At 39.9% G+C, this 14467-nt stretch overlaps 1 protein-coding gene across 4 annotated transcripts in view; it reads left to right on the forward strand.

Moving 5' to 3' along the window:
• The window catches only part of PTPRG (protein tyrosine phosphatase receptor type G), a 713505-nt gene that overhangs the window by 300654 nt on the left and 398384 nt on the right, over positions 1 to 14467 (forward strand). The gene's annotated exons all lie outside the window — the stretch shown is intronic.

The following is a 14467-nucleotide window of genomic DNA, read 5'->3' on the forward strand; positions in this document are numbered from 1 at the left end:
TATAGACTGGCTTCACACTTTGCTGAAGTCCTTCTATTCCTACTTTTATTTTATTTAATTAATTAATTTATTTATTTATTTAAAAAAATTTTTTTAACGTTTATTTATTTTTTTGAGACAGAGACAGAGCATGAACAGGGGAGGAGCAGAGAGAGAGGGAGACACAGAATCCGAAACAGGCTCCAGGCTCTGAGCTGTCAGCACAGAGCCCGACGCGGGGCTCGAACTCACGGACCGTGAGATCATGAGCTGAGCCGAAGTTCGACGCTTAACCGACCAAGCCACCCAGGCACCCCTTCTATTCCTACTTTTAAAAGAGCCATCGTTTCTCGCACGGATGTAACTAGAGAACAAACCTCGCAGAGATGGTTGAATTTGTTTTCACTTCTATCCTCTGCCTAGAATCAAGATCAAGGAGAGGCCAGATTTTATTTCATTCTTGACTCACTTTGATAAGAGCCCAAGGTGAGGGACACAAATGGCAATGGGGAAACCTTAGAACTGAAATCCAGTCCCTGCTTTAAAAAGTCTTACTCATGATTGACCAAAAGCAGTTTTTCTTCACAGAAAGCATTATAAATAATGTTTAAAATTGTTACTTTTTGAGGCATCCGGTGGCTGAGGCAGTTGAGCATCCGACTCTTGATTTTGGCTCAGGTCATGATCCCAGGGTCATGGGATCGAGCTCCCCTTGGGGTTCTGTGCTGAATGTGAAGCCTGCTTAAGAGGCTCTCTTTCTCTCTCACCTCCCTCTCTGCTCTGCTCATTCTCTCTGTAAAATAAAAAAAAATTTTTTTTAATGTTTATTTATTTTTTGAGAGACAGAGAGAGATAGAGAAACAGAGCATGAGTGGGAGAGGGGCAGAGAGAGAGGGAGACACAGAATCCAAAGCAGGCTCCCCAGGCTCCTAGCTGTCAGCACAGAGCCCGATGCGGGGCTCGAGTTCATGGACTTCAAGATCATAACCTGAACCAAAGTCGTCGGACACTTAACCGACTGAGCCACCCAGGCGCCCCCTAATTTTTTTTTTTTTAAGTTTTTCAGAGCCCTATGTCAATGAAAGAGGTTTTTACAATGAAAATCAGTAATTAGGAAGAATGCAACATTACTTACCTGGCTCTCCTGCCAAAAAAGTATAATCTCATTCCAATCTTGGGATGACATCAGACACCCCAACATGAGAAACCTTCTACAGTTAACTGATTGAGGACACATTTTTTTTTAAGATCAGGAAGACTGAGGAACTGTCACAGACTGGAGGAGGCTATGGAGACATAACTAAGCGCGATACGGGATTGGAAACTGTAAAAAGACATTAAGGGAAAACCTGGTACACTTCAAATAATGTCTGTTGTTCTACTTAATAGCATCATGCCAATGTTAATTTCCTGGTTTTGATCACTGTATTATGGTTATGCAAGATGTCAGCATTGGGGGAAGCTGAGTGAGGGCTATGTGAAAACTCTGTGCTGTTTTTGGAACTTTTCTGTAATTCTGCAATTTTTTCAATACAAATTTGTTTTTTCAAAAGCAGTAATTACTATGTGTAACCAAACCAAGTTAAACAGTTCCCATTGTTCCCTTATCCTGCTAGCAGTTTAAATAGCACTTCACAGAAATAGTTTACAAGGGTGTTTTATGAATAACAAAGCCACGAAAGTATTGGTTGCACATACTAAATGGCAAATTTAGTTTTTAAATTGAGATGATACATTAAACTTTTTCAGGTTAGTACTTGGCCTTTAAAAAACTATTATAAAAGTAATTAGGCTTACTGTAAACATTTCAGTAATATAAAGCAGAGAGGGGTATTCTTCTTAACTCCTATCTCTACTTCCCCTGCCATTATCAAGGTGATGCCTCCCACTGTGAAAAGTTAGGTGAAAAGTTCGTGTGTCTAGGTCACCAAGTCCAGACCACAGAATATCTATTAAGCAGAATGTGGTCATGTTGCCAAAGCCCTTCCATAACTTATCCCGCCCCCCCCCCCCCCCCCCCCCCCCCCCCCCCCGCCTTCAACCTAACAGGAACTCAGGGCTTTCTTCAGGACATGTGTTTCTCCCTTACCTGCTATAAAATATCTTTTACATCTGCCATAATGTGTTCATTTAGCTACTCCTATATGAAAATTTCACCTGTCTTCCAGATTTCATCCATCAAGTGTTTAACATCTCCTCTCTTGACATTCCTCTTTTTTTTTTTTTAACGTGTAGCCTTTAATTCAGGCCTACATTTTTCTACCAGAAAGAGAGTATGGCGTCTGCCTTGTGCAAGCTCTGCTTTCGTTTTTTTAATTATTTTGTATCTGTAATGTAACTTCCTAGACACCAAATGTCTGGGTCCAAATATAATAATGTTTTGCGTTTAATCTGCAAAGAAGAAAAGTCATATTTAAATTCTGTGGTTTCCAGCTTGTATTTAATTTTTAGACCAGTGTGGCCCTGCAGGGAGCTCAGAAGTGTGACTTTGTGTTTGGATATTTATTCCTTAGTACTGAGAAGGCGGATGTTGTACAGCATAGAGAAGTATGTGAGCAAGCTGGCCTGGCCTTCAGAAGTTAATTTTGTGTTTTTAAACCCTGGTGTAAGTGCATCGCCTCCCAGCAGGGGGTTAATAAGTAACCCACAGAGAAGTGGCACAGGTGCCTAGATTTAGTTGTTCTGTAGTTTATCATGAGACCCGAAAGGAGGGGGAAACAGCTGAATAAACAGTTCAAAGAAGTTTATCATATTTGAGTGGTTAATAAAAATATACTAAAGAGAACGAATTTCGGTAGTTGTGTGTAGGCCTCGAGTAGAAAAAGCAGTAATGGTTTAGTGCACTTGAGAAACATGTAGGTGGGATGCTCATATGTTTACATATAGGAGTTTCTGAGACAGTGGGACGGAAATAATGGAAATGATGGCAGTACCGGGGAGAAAAAGATAAACGGGATCCTGGTTGGTGAAGGAAGATAGCTCTTTGGTTCCAAAATATTTAACCCCCAAACAAGCTGTGGGTGTTGTGGATTTATTGTGTTAGCGGTGACACCTTTCAAAATTAGGAAGAACGAGTTATGTTCTCGAATACAGTAGGCTGGCATAATTACTGAAAGTACAGTAAATGTCCCTATCATTCTTTGGGTTTAATCTTAACATAATTAGCTGCTTGCACAATGGAGTATTTAATTTGAAATGCTGCCAACGCTTATTAAGTGAGGAAAGTGCTTCCTGAGATCTCTGTTGTTACATTTGGGACTTTGTAGATGAGATCACTTTCCCCAGAATTGCTGGGGTATCAGAATTGTTGCTCATATTCTGGCCTTGGTCACCCAAACTCACCGAAACGCTTACCATTTTCAGTTCTATTGATGGCATCTTTTATGAATATCAGTGATTTTGCCCAATTGTTTGGAAAGAAATTAATTTCTGGAGACCTGACAAACCCATTTGCCCTGCAGCACCTTGCTGGTTCAGCGACTTGGTAGTAAATGGGCACCAGTAGAATTTCTTTCTTTCATCTCTTGTTTTGGATTTTCTTTGTTTATGGCTGAGTCAGGGCAAGAAATAGGAAACGTGAATATCCGTTTTCTTTGGTTTGCATGTCTCTTTTGGTTGTGACTTGACATTTCCCCAGGTTTGTAAAACACAGTGGAATCCTCTGACGACTTTGGGGTTGGAGTGCAGGATATTTTAATATGCTTTCATAGTTTGTAGATATATCAAGTGACAATAACCAATAGTGCAAGTTATTCCCTAAGATCACTCACCTGTGTATACTAGAATTCCTTGGTGTTTTTAACCTACTTCCATATAGTAATAGAATATCTAATCAAGAGTATAAAAAATTGGAAAGTTATCATCATTAAGAATCAGCATAGGTTCAACCAGGAATAAATCCTGTGTAATTTGCCTCATTTCCTTTTTTGGTCAGAGACAAACCTCGTTTGTCTAAAAAATTCCTTATAAAAATGAATGGGAAATGTGGGCTCTAGGATGATAAGGGTTCACATGGCAATTTAACAACTAGTGTGATGATTAAGAAGGCAGTGAAAACCTGCATAAGGCCTAGATAATTGCCCTGACTCAGCAATAAATACTAGGACAGTTTTAAGTCTTCTGATATGAACATGAGCTGTCTTGTTTATGTAGGTCCTTCATTTCTTTCCATGATACTTTCTAGTTTTTAGTATACGCATTTTTTACTTGTCTTGTAAAATACATTTATCTATTTAATTTTTATCTTTTATTTTTAACTTTAAATTTTTAAAGTTTATTTATTTAGAGAGAGCACAAGTAGGGGAGAGGCAGAGAGAGGGGGGAGAGAGAATCCCAAGCAGGCTCCACATTGTCAACATGGAACCCGATGTGGGGCTCAAACTCCTGAACCATGAGATCATGACCTGAGCTGAAACCAAGAGTCAAGACGCTTAACCAACTGAACCACCTGGGCATCCCTGTAAAAGATGTTTCTAAGGGTCTTATATTTTTTTTATGTTCTTTTAAAGGGAATTGTTTCCTTAATTTCCTGTTTGTTCATTGCTAGTGTATAGAACAACCCCTGAGTTCTGTATATCGATCTGTCTCCTGTAGTCCCGCCAGTTTCCTCAATTCATTTGTTAACTCTGTTCGGTTTTGGTGGTTCTCGTTGGGATGTTTCTTTCTATAACATCATGTCATCTGCAAGTGGAGACAGTTTCACTTACTCATTTCCAATCCACTGACTTTTATTTCTTTTTCTGGCCTATTGCTCTACCACCTCCAGTAGAGTGTTGAATAGACGTGGTGAGGGGTGACATTTTTGGCTCCTTAATGTATTTTAGGGAGCGTTTTCTTCTTCTTGGACTGAATATATACTCATACGTAATGCCTTGTCGGTCTTTGTATTATAATGAAACAAACTGAAATCCATTTTACAGCTGAAGATGTGGAAGGGTGAACCAGTGGTGGTTTCCACTGCAGCTCACTGCCCTTTGTTCTGAATTTGCTTGTTATGTGGTCACATGAAAACTGACCCAGTGCTAGTTCCAAGGACAGATTCTTTTCTATGGCATCTTCATTATAGCGTAAAAAAGAACTTCGTACTCTCTGGCTCTATAAAAAGAATAGGCACATCAGGCAAACGCATAATTTAATTCACTTATTCAAATATTTAATGAGTGCTTACCAAATACCAGCTGTAATTGGTGTTCTGGAGAAATAGCAGTTCATAAGAAGTTGAGAGTCTAGTTGCTTAGAGGCAGACCAATTAGCAATCAGATTGATAAATACAAAATTTGTTTAGACTATTTGTCTCCTCTCCACCACCTTTCCTAGAATTCCTATTTTATTTTGTTTTTACATTTCTTTTAATCTTTGTTTTTGAGAGAGAGAGAGAGAGAGAGAGAGAGAGGGAGAGAGAGAGAGAGAGAAGCAGAGTGTGAATGGGGGAAGGGCAAAGAGAGGGAGACACAGAATGTGAAGCAGGCTCTAGGCTCTGAGCTGTCAGCACAGAGCCTGACGTGGGGCTCGAACCCACAAACCATGCTACCATGACCTGAGGTGAAGTCAGATGCTTAACTGATTGAGCCACCCAGGCGCCCCTAGAATTCCTATTTTAAAATGCATTCAGAGACTGACATACAGCATAGTTAGAAGGTCTAAAACCATGGAATATGCAGAACAGCTAAAAAAGTCAGGGAGTGACTGTATGATGTTTAGCCAAGAGTTTTGGGATATGAATGAGGAAAGAAGGAAGTTACATGTTAATGGTTGCTATTATTTGTCCTCTGGATACAGTGACGTGTTGGTTCGCATTCAGATGGTACTCAGCCGATGGAAGTTGAAGCGAGAGAGATTTTAAATGTCTTTATACCAAGAGATTTTCACTGGATCGATGTTTCTTTCATTGGAACATGTTAGACTGGGTAGTCACTACCCCCTTTAGACAGAGCATGCATGCTGGTGTTTTGTTTTGTTTTGTTTTGTTTTGTTTTGTTTTGTTTTGTTTTTGCCACCGTCCCTAAAACTCCCTACTCTGTATTTGGCTTGTTTCACTTATTTGTTATCTTCTTGGCATCCTTATATCATTTGTGTCCTTATCATATCATTTTACAGTGGGATTCTTCTAGCAATTTGAGATGTCCATAAGCAGAATAGGGAGGAAGTCAGTGCTAGCAAAAGTGATAGCTACTTTCTTTAAAGGAAAGTTGTAGGTATTTTTCTTAGTAATATAGAGTTGGCTAGATTTGTTATTTTTAGGTACAGAACACTTCACTCAAATACTCTTTCACATCACCCTCTTTCCCCCAATATATAGACTTGAAGAGAGGCTCGGAATCTACAGCCCTATCCTCTTGGCTTCCTTTACATTCCTTAAATAGTTCCTGATGGGCCACTTAAGGACCATGGGACACAGTGGTTAAATCACTAGCTTTGATAATCGTTGGAAATCTGCATTTGTCTAGTGTTTCTCAGAACTGGCACCATTGACATTTTGGGCTGTGTAATTCACTGGAGTACCTATGGGGCTGGACTGTATGTCCTGGGATGTTTAGCGGCATTGCTGGCCTCTGTCCACTAGATGCCAGTGTCACTTCCCTTCCCAAGTTGTGACAATCAAAAATGTGTCTAGACATTGCAAATCTCCAGGGAGCTGCTGGGGTGTCAAAATTGGCCCTGGTTGAGAATCACTGGCTCTACCTTAGTTTGGTTGTATCTCTTTAGTCTTATGTACACATCTGAGAGTATTTACTGGGCTTTCATGATGACGCATCAACTTTAGAGAACTGTGTATTTGACTCCTCCATAATTTATTTGTAAAATGGGTTTTATTAAGACCTTTCTCACAGGACTTAGGAAAGTAAATGTGGACAAAAAGATGTAGCAGTATAGAGCTTGGAGACAGACTATAAACCTTACAGTAGATTAATGTTTATTTATTTTTGAGAGAGAGAGCGAGAGCATGCATGCATGAGTGGGAGAGGGGCAGAGAGAGAGGGAGACACAGAAACTGAAGCGGGCTCCAGGCTTTGAGCTGTCAGCACAGACCCCGACGCAGGGCTCCCACTCGTGAACCACACGATCATGACCTTAGCAGAAGTCGGGTGCTTTAACTGACTGAGCCATTCAGTTGCCCCAACATTACGGCAGATTAGACTGTTGATTAGAGTGTTTGTTTCTGAAGTTGTTTTGTGCAGGCTGTTTCTAAACATTCTTCTAATTCCTTTGAAATAAATACTTATTTCAGAGTATTAATCACCTTTCATGGTACCCACTGCTGTGAACTTTCTTCTTACTACCTCCTACTCCCACCCTCAATCACCACACATATAACAGCACACACATATAACAGACCTGTTGCTTTCCTCCTTAATGTCTCATATGCCAGGGGTAAGAGCTTTGTGGGATGGGCATTCCACATTTGATTAACTCTCAGATAGCATCAGGACCGGCACTGTCCCTCCTTCCTTCTACTTGCCAAATCTTTAATTTCCTGAGAATATAAGCTGGGAACAATTTTCCAAATGGAAAAATCATTTGGCATTTTGAAACATAATTAGAGAGCGTCTGAGTAACTCATAAATCGTGGGTCAGTGAACTGCATGGGCTGGTTACACAATGCCAGTGACTAGTTGGAAAGCCGTCTCCGTTGAACCAAATGGTTTGCTCAGATGGATTTACCTTCTGTAAGACGGGGTTTGTTAAAATAGGTTTATACCCTTTAGGTAATCAGAATGTCCTGCAAAATGGGCTGTTCTGATATGACGAACTTTGAAGTTATGTTAATGCACTTACTGTGGTGTTACTTCTCCTTGCATTAGACAGATGAGTTGCTGATCTCCGTCCTGAGGGTTTGGCGTGGTGCCATGTTGGTGACACAGTTGGTATGAGATACTAAGGGTTCCCAGCCATGTGCCATTTCACTTACCTGTATTTTTCCAGAGAACTTTGGAGGTCACACACACTCCCATGAATGTCAACATTCATAAGTCAAGGATTTGTGTATCTAAATATACCTCATGCTAGTTGACATCTTAGTTTTTAGAGTGTTCCTCTGTGGATTCAGGCTGCTCTGGGTTTACCTCTGTCAGACTCTTAGTTACACTGTGTTGCAATCACCTGTTCACTTCTTTGTCTTTCCTGCTAGATTGTATAGATTTGAGCACTAGTTTTTGTGCTTGTTCTTGTCTATTTCTTTTTTTTTATTAAAAAATTTTTTTCTTAACATTTATTTATTATTGAGAGACAGAGCATGAGCATGGCAGGGGCAGAGAGAAGAGGAGACACAGAATGTGAAGCAGGCTCCAGTCTCTGAGCTGTCAACACAGAGACTGACGCGGGGCTCGAACTCACAAGCCGCGGGATCATGACCTGAGCTGAAGTCAGTCGGGTGCTTAACCGGCTGAGCCATGCAGGTGCCCCGTTTTTGTCTATTTCTGTATCAAGTATGACCCTAAATAAAGTAGACAGACAGGAGATGTTTGATGGCTATGACTGGCCCAGTGTCCTCTGATTATTCCTCTAAAATCTCTTCCAGTATTCACCCTCCATTTTGCATTTCCTTTGCTGCCCTCTCGAGGATTTACCATCTTGACTGGGCGATTCTAGGAGATGCTTGATGATCACCCTATTGCCACTTTTCCTCTTAGAAGACAGAACTCATTTTGTTACCTTCAATGTTCTGATTTTGTCAAGGCCACTAATGTCCATAGGTGGTTGCCCGCAGTAGAATGCCTTGGCAATTTATTATATGGACAGGTTTTTTGAGGCTGGGCCTTCTTCTTCTTGGGGATTTAACTTTTTTTTTTAAATTATCACTGTAAAGGTAATAAAGCCTTGGGGAAGAAAAGAAAAATGATATAAAATTGACATGCTGAACTACATTCCTATCTTTTAACCAAATGATCCCTCAGCTTCTTTTTGTTCTGTTTAACGTATCAGGCTCTTTGCCACTTATGTACTGGTGAGGGTCCTTCTGTTCCAGGTTCCTGTCTGCCTTTCCCTGTGGTTCTCCATCCGGGGTGCTCTGGCCCATTGCACAAAGCCTATGAAGTACAAAAGTCCTGTCATCTGGAAATCTTTCCCTGATTTCTCCAGGCAGCATAATCTCCCCTACTAGAATGTCCTTTCAAAATACCTCTAAAATGATATTCCACATTTAGCAATTCAGAGCTCACCTTGTTCCAGAAAAGGTAGTTTATGGGATATGGAAGAGTCTGTAAGAATTCCATGGGGACAAAAACCCGTGTCTTTGAGGGTTAGGATCTAAAGGATGGCCAGAAATGAGATTAATATAAAAAATGCACATCATAAAACCGGAAATATTTTTTAATGCGTTGAAATAGTACTTTTCTTGTTGTATTCTTTATTTTTTCTTTGCTGTGTTTGGTATGAATTTGTGTATGTATGTAGTTTCCCAGTTTCATTGAGATAGGACAAAGAGCTCTAAGAACAGGTTGTATAGCATGATGATTTGTCTTACATGTATCATACAATGGTTACCACAATAGGTTTAGCTGATTCCATCATCTCCTATAGATCCAAAAGCATGTATAGTTATATTCTTTTCCTTATGATGAAAACCCTTAGGATCTGGTCTCTTAACAACTTCCCTTTATATCCTACAGCAGTGTTAGCTAAAGTCATCATGTTGTACATGGCAGCCGTAGTATTTATTTCTTTTATAACTGGAAATCTTCACCTTTTGACCACGTTCTTACATCTTACTTGTATTCTTGTCTTCACTTACAGGTTTTTGGTGATTAAAATGGTAGAAGACAATAAAAAATGTATGACATCTTTGGGACATTTGTAGCCCCTTCCCTCCTCTTACTTCCTAATAAATTGTTTTGGGAGTTTCCCATTTTTTTTCCCCCTGACTTCCCATCTGACACTTACCTGTAGGGTTGCTGCATTGATATTTATGTTATTGCAATGAAATGCTGTAGGAGACAGAACATGGATTTAGTAAATGAGTTGAAGGTGGTACCATTCAGTTACACATGGTGTGCCAGTGAGGTGTGGTGAGTGTTGAGGTTATCTGAGATGCTGGGCTGTGCTCAGAAGCTGAGAGCGTAGTCTAGTTGGAGGTGTAGACTGCAGAAGGTAAGAAACATGCATGAAATGGTTAGAAATTGTGTTAAGTCCTCTGGAGGAAAGGAAGTTTGAGACAGTTGATCTGCCTTGAATAGAGGTTGCAGGAGGTCTTTTCAGGATTACATTTAAGCTGAACCATGGGAAAGTGTGAAAACTTGAGATTTTCTTGTCTGTTGAGGTAGGGTGTTGTTTCTGGCAGAGAGAACTGTTTACCCAAAGGCCTTAAGGCAAATGATACCTTGGTTATGTTTGAAGAAGTGAAGAGTGTTCATGTAATTGGAATAATAATTAAAATGTTTTTCTTGGAAAAAGTTGAAATTGTCCTTAAAGGCAGGAACTTTTTTTCTTTTAATTTTTTTTTTAACGTTTATTTATTTTTGAGACAGAGAGAGACAGAGCATGAACGGGGGAGGGTCACAGAGAGAGGGAGACACAGGATCTGAAACAGGCTCCAGGCTCTGAGCTGTCAGCACAGAGCCCAACGCGGGGCTCGAACCCACAGACCGTGAGATCATGACCTGAGCCGAAGTCGGATGCTTAACCGACCGAGCCACCCAGGCCCCCCAGGAACTTTTTTTTTTAAACGTTTATTTATTTTTGAGAGATGGAGCATGAGCAGGGGAGAGGCAGAGAGAGAGAGAGAGAGGGAGCCACAGAATCTGAAGCAGGCTCCAGGCTCTGAGCTGTCAGCACAGAGCCCGACGCGGGGCTCGAATTCATGGACTTTGAGATCATGACCTGAGACTAAGTCAGACGCTTAACCAACTGAGCCACCCAGGCGCCCCATGAAAGTTTTTATCTTTGAAGGTCTTCATCTCTTTTTGATTTAAAGAAGCAGGTATTTATACAAGGCTACATGATGCTGCAAGGTTTCCATATGCCACTTCAACTAAACTCTAAGGGAATGATCTTCAGATTTGATTCCTGACAGATTTTAAATGCCCCTAGCAAAAGAAAACCCCAAAGGAAACCATGGTTAAAGCTTGGGAAAGTGGGATGCTTCAGGTTTAATCAGAATACCTCCTCTTAATGCCCAGAGCCGCATATAGATCTGTCCTGCATTTGTAGTCAGTAAATAATGTTGACATGTAGTGTTGGCTTTCATTGTTGGCTGGAGCAAAATGTCATTTATTTTACTCTGCCAACTTGAAAACCATGCTCTTTTATGAAAATACAAGTAGATGAGGTGTAGAGGTGGGGTTTTTGCTGTCTTTTCAACCATTTTGTGAATTTCATAGATCATCTAACAGGGTAAACTGACAGTTTTGCTCAGAGTCACACAATGGGCAAAATATGTTCTGAGGTTTGCCTGTAAACCTCAATTTTTCTGTGCTTTTTCAAAAACAAAGCAAAACAAAACAACAACAACAAAAAGACAAAGCCCAACTCACCTGTGTGGGTTTCTTTTGAATACCGTGGCGTATTTGAAAACTACACTCAAGGCTAAAGAAGCAAAAATTATTAGCCATTCTCCTGCTGCCAAGAACTAGCTGTTACTGGTCTGTTCTTTCCTGGATTCTTTTTCTCTATGTGCGTGTTCACCTTGATTTATGCAGGAACTCTAATATGTGCAGTTTTATTATCCTGCCTTGTTCTTACCTCTTACCTGTCCCTCAGTGTCCATTAATTGAGAAAAAAAAACTAGGTGTCAAATCAGACTGTCCGTTTCATCATTGGTAGTGCTGAACTGAACAGCACTTCTTAGATCTACAGTGAACCATCTTTATACTTTTTTTTTGAGTCTACACCTTGGGATGTATCCATGGGGCAATGGGCCATAAAAGGTGGTTTTAAAGCATTTAGAGGGGCATCTGGGTGGTTCAGTCGGTTAAGCGTCCAACTTCAATCAGATCATGATCTCACGGTCTGTGGGTTCAAGCCCTGCGTCAGGCTCTGTGCTGACATCTAGAAGCCTGGAGCCTGCTTTGGATTCTCTGTCTCCCTCTCTCTGTACCCCTCCCCTGCTCATGCTCTGTCTCTCTCTCTCTTTCTCAAAAATAAATAGGTGTTAAAAAAAATTAAAGCAATTAGATAGTTAGAGGACTAGCCTACAGGGGCAGGTTGCATACCAGTTAGAGTTGGGGGGGGCGGGCACTTATCATAGACAAATTATCCCTAGAGAACCTATAAGATACTTCACTGTACCCACTGGGTCCTCCTTCCAGTTCCGAATCAGAAAAGCCATCTCCTTCCTTGGGAGAATAGTAGATTAGGGGATTGAGATGGAGAAATTATTACTCCCCTCTTACAGGGAATGGAGTATAAAACCATTTCCTTCCAGGCCACTTGAGCATACACATAAAAATAAGCACTTCCTCTTTGAATTTTCAAATCTTAATGTTATGTTGAATGACTGCCTAATAGCGCATTTATTTATCTGTAGTTTTATGTCTTTTTATGGGGCGTGGTGTGTTTGTTTTATTGAATATTTTGGTTTGAGATCCCAAGGAAGCCTTTACAAAGATGGGTGTGGCCTGGCATAAGTAGGATAGCGTTCAAGGACATTGACATCTGGTGTTGGTTGTTCTACATCTTGTCCTGTGTGCCTGCTTAGAGCCCACCGATAGCTGTCAGGATCCATACAAGAGGATCTTACCAGAGGGAGAGGTAGAACACTTGAACCAGGTAATCTGGAAGCTGATGGGAAAGGTTATTTGACACAAGACATGTTGCTGGGGAAATACTTCCTAGTTAGTCATGACCCACAATCATTTTGAGCTACCTTAACTAGCCCTTCCATTTTATGTTTCTTTGCAGATTTGTGTTTTATAGATAATCTTCTTCCAAATAGAAGGGTTTTATTTTCTGCTTAATTGAGTGTAAACAATTGATTACATGTTTGCTTCACAGACTCTGAGTGTTGTGGCATTTTTCTGCTGTTGGAGCATTGATCAGCAAGAGAACTGGACTTCTCTCTCTCTCTTCTTTTTTTTTTTTAAGTGAAGTTTTGATTAGAGATGAAGTCAAACAGTGCTCAGTGTTCATGGACGATCAAGCAAAGCAATGAAGCATCCTGTGTGCTCTGCTAATAAGAGGAAAAACTCTCCAGTTCCCATTTTCTGATTGTCTTCCACTTAAACATTATCTGTAAATACTATTTTTAAAGTATAAATAACCATAACATCTTATTTTTAAATGCCATCATTAAATACTCATTTCAGCCTGGTAAAACAAATTCAGCCCTTTCTGAGGAGAGAAAGGAAAGTCGAAAACAAATCTATCGGATGAAACTCTGCTGTGATTGCTAAACCCCTGGCAGTCATTTCTTTACCTAACCAACAGCCATTAAACCAATTTTAACAAGACCTCTAGATACAGTGAAAAACACATGGTAAGAATAAAGAGTCTAGCAAAACTTTGAAGATTTTCTCACTTAGAGATTTCCCAATTCACTATTTACAGTCATGTCCCCAGTCTTAAAGTGTATTCAGATTTCTTCAGGCTAGGAAAAAATAAACACACACATACCATAAGGGAAATTTATTTACCACATTAATGAAAGTCTTGGAACTTTGGATGTAAGTTGCTCTTTAACCCGTCTGTGTGCTATGTGGCGGCACAGTATATGGTTGGACTATTGTTGTTGTGCAAATTCACCACGTATTACAAGCTTTAGTTGCGGATGATGGCTTTCAGTAAGCTAAAAACTAGTGAGAAAAAAAAATCTGACAGTTAAATCATCCATATTTATATAGAGCAAAAAAGGGGACCCCGGAGTATCTTTGCATATAATCTTTACTCTTAAACAAAAATTAATACAACCCTTATCTAAATAGTGCTGAGGTAACATTCCTGGAAATGCAGAGATATTAGAGGAACATTACTCAATCTAATTTGTCATAGGAACAATGTTAATAGATTCAATCAGAGGGTTCTGGAGAATACCAAAATGGATTAAGGTGATACCAAATAAGGGAGATACATTTATAAAGACAGAGAGAGAGTCAGAAATATAGATGATACTCAAATACGTGGTTTTGTGACTGAGTGGATTATTCATGTCTTTGTTTACACCCGTAAGAATTTTAGGGGGTAACTTTGTATTTTTACATAATTTCAAACTTCAAAAATGAGTTGAAAAAACAGTGCAAAACTATCTGTGTGTCTTTAACTCAGACTCATCAGTATTTAAGTCATTTTTCCCTCTGTATTTATTTGAGAAAGTTTCGAGCATTATGCCCCGTAACATAAATATTTCACTATCTATATCCTCAGAAAAAAGGACATTTTTTACATACCAACAGTAAATTGTCTGAATCTGGAAATTCTCTGTTGATGTGATCCTGTTATCTAAATCCACATTCCATCTTCATATCCCACCATTTTGTCCCTATTATGTCCTTTATGGTCGTTTTCGCTCAAGATCCAGGATCATGCAATGTAGCAGTTGTAAAGTTCTTGTAATGTCCTT

This window comes from Prionailurus viverrinus, chromosome A2, assembly GCF_022837055.1.
Source record: "Prionailurus viverrinus isolate Anna chromosome A2, UM_Priviv_1.0, whole genome shotgun sequence".
NCBI classification, from domain to species: domain Eukaryota; kingdom Metazoa; phylum Chordata; class Mammalia; order Carnivora; family Felidae; genus Prionailurus; species Prionailurus viverrinus.